Below are 9,578 nucleotides of genomic sequence, written 5' to 3' on the forward strand. Positions count from 1 at the left end.
ATAATTTCTACCGATTTCGCAAAAACCATTAAAACTAACTGGAGTTTTATATAAACTGATGGACGAACGCCCGAGGAGAGGTCGACGACGCGACGCAGACTCCTTCGAAGCTTCCTCCAGATGTGAACGCAGCGGAGAAAAACAAAAAAAACTCGAAGAAGAACAAGAAAAATAGAGGGTTAAATTCGATAGAAACCCTAGAAATGGAAGGAAACCCAATATTAACCGATTAATCGGTTCAAAATGAAGATTGAACGGTGGAAAATGGATTGAATCGGGAAACAAGGTTTGATCGGTGGAAATTGTGAAAAATATTGTTTCAATCGATGAAATCGAAGGAAACCTAAGGAAGAGGTGTTTTACTCGAAAAATAGAGAGGAAGCAGAGATCTGGAGATGAGATGAATGAAGCTAGGGTTTGTAGCGAGATTACCTTAAGGTGCAAGTTGGGGTTGAAACGAGAAATGGAATCTCGCGAGGCTTCGATAGGCAGGGGACGCGAAGGAGTATGGTTTTGTGAAGAGAAATGTGTTGCGCAAATGAAGAATCCTCTCTGATGCGCGAGAGATTCAATGCAAATGAAGGAGATGGCAATGAAAGGAAGGTGTGGCGAGGCTTTGCGCGAGAGAAAGGAAGACGAGGGCTAAGGAGCGCGGACGAGCAGATTGAAATAACGGTGATGATGTGTGATGAGAGAGAAGCACGGTGGAAAGGAAGTGAAAGTGAGAGAGGTGCTTGGAAGGTGGCTAGAGGGAGTCTTTGGACTCTCTAGCCTGACTTTCAAGAGAGAATTGTTTCTATTTCAGAAAACTTAATTCTCATTAATTTCAAAAGTACCAATACAATAGAGAAGCTGGGTATTTATAGTAACCCATGCTCCTTAAGAGCTAAACTATAAAAGATAAAAATACAAAAAGAGGACTACGTCAAGTACGATTCCATCATAAACCGTCGGAAATAGCCGGAGTTTATTATAACCACCCCTATTTGCAAGGGTTTTCTCCAAAACCACCATAAATGTATTGATAAAGAATATGATTTATCATGCATATATTGTTTGACAACCTATTTGCTGAGGCATAATACATTATGATTTTAAGTCAACTTATATTTCCAACGGTTTCAATTGATCAAGTTTCACTATTTATGATATGTTTGGGTTTTCTGAAATGAAGCAAAAACAATGAATTTTCAAAAACTAAACAAATGAATAGCTCAAATTTTCAAAAAGAAAATATGCAGATACGCATTTGCTCATTACTTGGAAATAAATAACCTTAAAACTACTATTATCAATCTCTTATTGCGTTTAACTCTGAAAAAGGTATATCGATGTTGATTGTTATTCTAAATATTGTAAATATAATTTTATATAAAGTAAATAATTTATAGGCTAAATACCTCTGATGGTCCCTATTTTCGTTAGGTGTTCGATTTGGTCCCAGTTTTTTTTTCTGTTCAATGTTGTCCTAAAAAAATGTAATTTTTTTTCAAGTTTCAATTGATCAAGTTTCACTATTTATGATATGTTTGGGTTTTCTGAAATGAAGCAAAAACAATGAATTGTCAAAAACTAAACAAATGAATAGCTCAAATTTTCAAAAAGAAAATATGCAGATACGCATTTGCTCATTACTTGGAAATAAATAACCTTAAAACTACTATTATCAATCTCTTATTACGTTTAACTCTGAAAAAGGTATATCGATGTTGATTGTTATTCTAAATATTGTAAATATAATTTTATATAAAGTAAATAATTTATAGGCTAAATACCTCAGATGGTCCCTATTTTTGTTAGGTGTGTTCGATTTGGTCCCAGTTTTTCATTTCTGTTCAGTGTTGTCCTAAAGAATGTAATTTTTGTTCAATTTAGTCCTTTTTGCAAACGACGTTTAAATCGTTAACGACAGCCAGTCTAGATGTGCACAAGACTAATGAGATGGCCTTTAACTTCTGCCACGTCACCATCTTCTTCAACCTTCAGCCCAAACAGAAACCGAAACCCTAGCGCCGCCACCAAACCCTAACACCGACCACAACAGAGATCATCCAAAGTCACCATGCCGCCGCGAAGCTGCTCCTGCAGAGAACCATGGCAGCCATCACGCGCAACCTCCATGGCCACCACCATCAAAGTCACGATCTCCCCAGGCCGCCGCGCTACCCAGATCACCTTCGCGCCTCCGCCATCATAGGATTTTCTCAAGCCGCCCACCCAAACCGCCAGAAACAGAGAAAGCTGAATCACACTAGCCAAATCGAGAGCTTCATCGTCAGTGCGACAATCCTTGCCGTCGTCGCGCAAAGCTCCAAGGCCATCATCTTCTCCAACCTGTAGAGAACCACAACGAAATCCAGAAAAATCCCAAATCAAAGAAACCTAAAATCGCACCGTTGCTTGCCTCCACCGGCCACCATGAGTGCTTTCTTACACAACTAGGTTCGTCTTCTTCATTCTACCATGAGCCGCACAATTCGCGAAGTCATCCTCCATTGAAGGAAAGCCGCAAGCAGCGTTTTCCTTCTTCTCGCGGCGTAGGCGCAAGAAGGTTTCCCCCAAATGTAGAACCCTAATTTTGGGTTGAAGATTGAAGAAGATGGTGACGTGACAAAAGTTAAATGCCATCTCATTAGTCTTGTGCACACCTGGACTGTCTGCCATTAATGATTTAAACGCCGTTTGCAAAAAGGAATAAATTGAACAAAGATTACATTCTTTAGGACAACATTGAACAGAAAAAAAAACTGGGACCAAATCGAACACACCTAACGAAAACAGGGACCATCAGGGGTATTAAGCCTAATTTATAATACACATCTATATACTCAAATAAAAAGAAACTAAAACTGAAGAAATTTATGGTAAATAGTAAGTAACAGTTTACAAACACAATCACCATCAATCAAGGAGCAACAACATATAATTCCAATACCAAACCATAAACCAACGTGACTAACCAAAAGTTATCACTCGAGCAAACCAAAAGTCACTTCCCAGCATATAATCTGCATGTTATCACCCAACCAAAAACCACTTCCTAGCATAGAGAGCACCTAAAAGACTAGACTCTAATTTTATTACAGCTTACTCAATTCATTAAATTATTATACCATTACTAACAGTGTCAGGTATACCATTGAAACTTGATTTGAATGCAACCGATTTATTTTCCCTTGACTTAAACTCCAAACTTAGTCTAACATCCATGCACATAATCATCATGACAACAAAACAATTAAACCTCATGGTATTACAGTTAATTCAAACTACAAAACATCTCACAAATTCCATGAAAGTGTCAGAACATATGGCAAACATCAGTAGCATTCGAACATAATTTTTTACCTCTACAACAAGCTTATTATAGATACCATTAAAGGATGCAGGTTAACACCATTATCATATATTATGTTGTTGCTCCTTGATTGATGGTGATTGTGTTTGTAAACTGTTACTTACTATTTACCATAAATTTCTTCAGTTTTAGTTTCTTTTTATTTGAGTATATAGATGTGTATTATAAATTAGGCTTAATACCCCTGATGGTCCCTGTTTTCGTTAGGTGTGTTCGATTTGGTCCTAGTTTTTTTTTCTGTTCAATGTTGTCCTAACATCAGTAGCATTCGAACATAATTTTTTACCTCTACAACAAGCTTATTATAGATATCATTAAAGGATGCAGGTTAACACCATTATCATATATAGTCAAAACATGGCACCGAACAAGACAACACCATGTTAAGACCTCGACAAGTGTACCAAATCGTATCAAGTAATAATAATTGGTAAGACTAAGTATCGTTTCCCAAGAGACTCACGACACTAAACAATCATGTAATTACTTAACTAATTAAGAATTTGAAGAACATTTTAGGATTTTGAATGCAAAAACAAGAAATTAAATATGAATGCACTTTTGATCAATTGAAAAAAACATAAAGATGAATGGATGATATTGAAAATACGAGATGGATATGTTGTTGGGGTTTAGATTTCACCTAGTTTACTCTCATGCATATATGAATTCATCTTCTTCATTAATGTTAATATCACTTTCTAAATTACTTAAAACCCGGTGTCTCGGTGAAGAAAGCCTATCCTTAATTACTAGATCACAATGTCTTGTATCCCTAATAATTAATTCTGCATTACGATTAGAAGCTTAAGATAACCAAAACTCATATCCCCATCCCTAAGCAATACTGCTTTTGGGAGAAATTCTCTAGATCTAGGTTTCCCCGTATGTGTCCATATCACGAAAATCAATAATCCTGTCATGAATGAGTTAAACATAACAAGCATAGAGCAAAGAAGAATAACCCTAATAATTATGAAAGAAGAAAATATCAATTAAAACCAATTCAAATGAGAGTTTACAAGATTACATCGTCTCTCAACAACAACTTGAATTCAGTTCCCCCTTGTCATGGAGAAACTAGATGAATAATGGAATGAGAATGAAAGATAAACCCTAAAAACCGAAGAGGAGAGCTTCCGCATCCACTTCTGCCTCCAAAGAGTTTGAAAAATCTGAATTTGTGTCAATTCTGTCAAAAGATACTCCCTCTAGGACGTCCAAGTCCTTATATACAACTGAATTGGATCATGGGCCAACGTTGACACCGCTCAGCGCCCCAACTTAGGGCGCCCAGGTGAGCTTGCGAGAGGAGTGGCGCTCAACGCCCCAGGAAGGTGACCGAATCGTATCAAGTAATAAACTCGGTAAGACCAAGTATCGTTCTCCCAAAGGACTCACGACCTAGTTAGTTATATGATTTGTTGATTATTTAAGACTTGTGAACAAATTGTTATAAGTTTCAAATGCAAAAGACAAAAAGTAAACATGTATGCATGTGATGATCAATGGGAAAGAAGAACACAAACACTGAACGAATTATATGGATGAGTATGTTGTTGGGGTAATCAATTTCATCTTATCTACTCTCATATATTTTAGGAATTCATCATTCTTTTCATCAATGTTAATGCCACTCTCTAAATTACCTTAAACCCGATGTCTCGGCGAAGAAAGCCTAATCATAATCACTACTTTACAATGTCTTGTCTCCCTAGCAGTTAATCATGCATTATAGTGAACGGAAGCTTAACGGCAACCAACCATCATACTCCTATGTCTAGGTTTATACTACTGTTGGGAGAGTTTCCCCGGATCTAGATTTTACCGTATGTGTCCATATCAATAAAACCAATAATCATGACATCAAATGAGTTAAACAATGCATGCTTTGAGCAAAGAAGAAAAACCATAACTAATGATGAAAGAAAGCATGTATCATAAATATGATGTTTAAACACAAAATTCCATATATGAGAGCTTCAAAAGATTTCATTGATTCCCCAACAACAAGAAGAGTTTAGTTCACCATATTCATAGTGAAACTAGATGAAATACAATGAAAAAGTGGAAGAGATAGAAAAACCCTAGAAAGAGAAGAGGATAGCCGTCACCATCTCCAATTCTACCCCCAAGGGGTGAAAAGTGTGTTTTGCGTCTTCTCCAGCCAAAGATACAAACCCTAGGACGTTCTAAAGCTTATATATTATTCTAAAAAATACAGAAAATTAGGCCCAAGCCCATAAAAGTAGCAGAAAACCGGTCCAAGCCCATTTAGAATGGCGCTCAACGGTATTTTACCGCTGAGCGGTACTAGCGCATGATCCATTTTGCCCCCCAACTGCTGTTTTGCCCCTCAGCGGTGATTTCGGCACCTAAAAACTGCCGCTCAGTGCAAAATTACCGCTCAGCGCCACTCGGTCGCAACTTTTTCTGCATTCTGGTTGACTTTTCAACATTCTTGTTGACTTTTCTGGTTTCTGGTTGACTTTTCAGCATTCCAATCATGGTACTTCAATTCTTCTTTCAAATCATTCAATTAGCCTACAAAATCAAGGGAATCTTGCACAAAACCATTAAATTCACCTTCAACTCTTTTATTCACAAGACTAAAGCAAAAATATGAGTTCAAGCTAGTTTCTAAGTCTTAAACGTTGCTTTTGGTATCAATTTTAAGCATAAAAATAACGGTTTTTCAACTATTACAGAAGGGCGCCCAGGCGTGAAACGTTACTTGAAGACTGGCGCTGAATGTCCATCAAAGGGCGCTCAGGCGTGAATGCGAGACTCTTGCGTTGAGGGCCCGAGAGGAGGGCGTCCAAGCGTCCTGCGACCTTCTGCAGCCTTCTCTTCTGGTGCTCTTTCTGAGTTCCAACTTCTTGACATTTAACTCCTCTTCCAATTCATCCCAGTTTCTTACAAAATCAAGGGAATTTAGTGATAAAATCTTCAAGTATAACCTCAACTCTCTTTATTCACCAAAATAAGCTAAAAATAAGAGAACAAGCAAGTTTCTAGGTCAAAAAGGGTTCATTTATTATCAAAATTTAATCCCAAATAATGGTGAAATCAACCGTTATCACAACCCCAAACTTGAAACTTTGCTTGTCTTCAAGCAAAAACAACATGTGATTCAGCCTAAACAACACTTCAATGGTTCAACATATCACAAAGCACTTTCTTCTAAGACAAGTAATCACTCATAACTACTTATCATAAAAATATCAGTCAAGATGCATTGATGCTTTAGCCCAACAAGCTCAACTATGGTGCTCACATGTTCACAATATATAACAGATGCAAACTCATGAATGATCAACAACAAAACAAAAATGTTATCCTATAGTGCATGGAACAATTCCTCACCAAGGATAGTGTTTCACTCAAGCACTCAAAAGTGTTTCACTCAAGCACTTAAAAGTGTTTCACTCTAGCACTCAAAAGTGTATAGTGAGGTGACACTCTTACACTCTACCATCACAATATCACATGAATTAACTATGCCTTTCATTTAACCACATATCAAACACACTCACAAGCAAGTTATCATCACAAGGACTTTTTGAGGCTTGTATTGAGGCCGGGCTAAGAAGAAAATTGATTTTTCTAGACAAAGAAAGTTCCTTGAGTTAAGAGAGTGCGTAATTCATTTATTCACATTAACAATCAACTCTCTTTCTTCTTTTATGTGAGAAACCAATCTTCAATTCATTCCCAATTTTACTTTCATTGAGCTTAACCTTTTCTTCTCTTCTCTTTTCTTTTTCTTTTGCTTTTTGCTTTCGCTCAATGCTCTTTAATGACTTTCACAAAGTTATTTCTAGTTTCTTACAACCCCAAACTTGAACCATTCTCCATTACCACATAAGCATACACTACTTAACTCAAGGTAAGGATTTCAAAAAGGGCTTTTCAACTTTCAACTTTAGGCTCAAGGTTCAAAGGGTAAAGAGAAACATTGTCCTTTGTTGGGTTCACCTATTGGCATTGGATCTAAGGGAGAAGAAAACATGGCCTTGATCATATGTAACAAGAAAACAAGTGGTTCAATCATAGAAAATTAGGCAAAATCAATCATGCTTCCAAAGCAATAACACTCAATCAATCAAAAACTCTGGAGTCCAAACTCTCACAGGATAAATCAAGTTCCACAATTTAATAACCTCATGCTCAACAAATTAATCATAATTGAAATCATGCATCAGTTTCTAACAATCATTAGCAACCACCAGTCTATAAGACTAGACCATGCATCATCTCAACATCAATCAACACAATAAAGTAGCACAAGATACATTACTTATCACAAACACATTAGCTAAACCATTCAAGCATACTTCATCAAGCCAAGTACAATACATATTAACCACTTTCAAAGTTCACAATTTCATAATAAAGCAGAAGAAAAAAATATCCTGTTAGAATAGCATCCATTAGTAGACGCTATCCAACATCCATCAGTAGAGGCTCTTCTTCATATCCAGCATCCATCAGTAAATGCTCTCCATCAAATCAACCTCTACTGTCATCAAAATCATCATCATCACCGTCTTCCTCTTCTTCATCTTCAACATCCTCCTCCATAACAACTCCTCTAGATGCTCCAGCTCCTCCACTAGCCTAAGATGGATCTATAGGCCATGCAACATGAGCCATGAAGTCCTCCTAAGACATGAACTGTCTCTCAAGAAAGGTAGAAGTCAAGGTCAGCAGTAACGCCTGTTCTCCTCTGTACAATGCCTCCATCTTGCATTTCATTAGAGACATCTACATGCCTCTCATCTAGAAAGGAGTAGCATCCTGGGCCTGATCCTGCTGAGCCTACTGTGGTGCTCTCCTATGAGGCCTAGGAGGTTGTGGTGCTGGCATAGGGATTCCTCCCTCATCCAACATGCAGTACTGGGTGTAATAGGAGGCATCAATCTCCTTCCATGGACGTTCAAATGGAGGTGTGGAGGTATTCACTCCTGCAAGCTCACACAAGTGAGTAATGAGAGAGGGGTGTCCTAGAGGTGATTTGTTGCTCACAACATGGGAATAATGCTTAATCTCATCTGCTATTACCTGCCCCACATTAATATTTAAACCTTTAAGGACACAATAGAGGAAGACTGCTTTGTTTGTGGGGAGTTCTGATACATGTGAATAGGGTTGGATATTGGCATGAGTGAATGTCATCCAATATTTTGCCAAAGGAGTTAAGTAGGACCTCCTAATATGAATTGGCGTGTAATTCCTATTCCTTTGAAACTGACCACCTGTCATGCATAAAGTCCCCTCCACATCAGCATAATTAACCTCCTCATCTAGTGCTAGAGCAAACTAACACTTCTCCCCTGTCCATTCAGTACTAAGAAACCTATTGATTGTGACAACATCATATGGTATTCTTTTTCCCCTCACATAGCTTATATATGCCTCATGAGTAGTGTTAACCCTCGGCAAGTGTAACCGAATCATATCAAGTAATAAAAAATGGTAAGACCAAGTATCGTTTCCCAAAGGACTCACGGCCTAAACAGTTATATGACTCATGAGTAGTGCTCTTTCTGTCCTTTCTGAGTTCCAACTTCTTGACATTTAACTCCTCTTTCAATTCATCCAAGTTTCCTACAAAATCAAGGGACTTTAGTGATAAAATCTTCAAGTATAACCTCAACTCTCTTATTCACCAAAATAAGCTAACAACAAGAGAACAAGCAAGTTTCTAGGTCAAAAAGGATTCATTTATTATCAAAATTTTAAACCCAAATAATGGTGAAATCAACCGTTATCACACCAAAAAACCCAAAACAAATGAAACTCGTTCATCAGAAACAACCATATCATAAATAGTCCAAAATCATAAAAGAGAACGAGCATTGACTCCAAAGACTTTAGATGGGCAAGTACCCAAACCTAAATCGCTAACGCGTCCACAATGTTCTTGGATTCCTAAAGCATGAGCAATGAATCTGAATTGGATATTGTGTTTTATTGAGACGATGTTGTGGATTCATATGCTTCAATTTTTTCCTACATTCAACGTTTAATAAAATAGTTATGGAAACATATAAGTTATGGAAACAAGTACATTAACATATAAACTCACTTCCAAAGAATACGGTCATAAGTAGGAATAAAATAGTTATGGAAACATATAAGTTATGCTAAACCCAGTTCCCATGTGGTTGGTTTTCGATGATGACAACACATATATGTTACCATGACAACAACATAA

The sequence above is a fragment of the Vigna angularis genome, chromosome 2, assembly GCF_016808095.1.
Source record: "Vigna angularis cultivar LongXiaoDou No.4 chromosome 2, ASM1680809v1, whole genome shotgun sequence".
NCBI classification, from domain to species: Eukaryota; Viridiplantae; Streptophyta; class Magnoliopsida; order Fabales; family Fabaceae; genus Vigna; species Vigna angularis.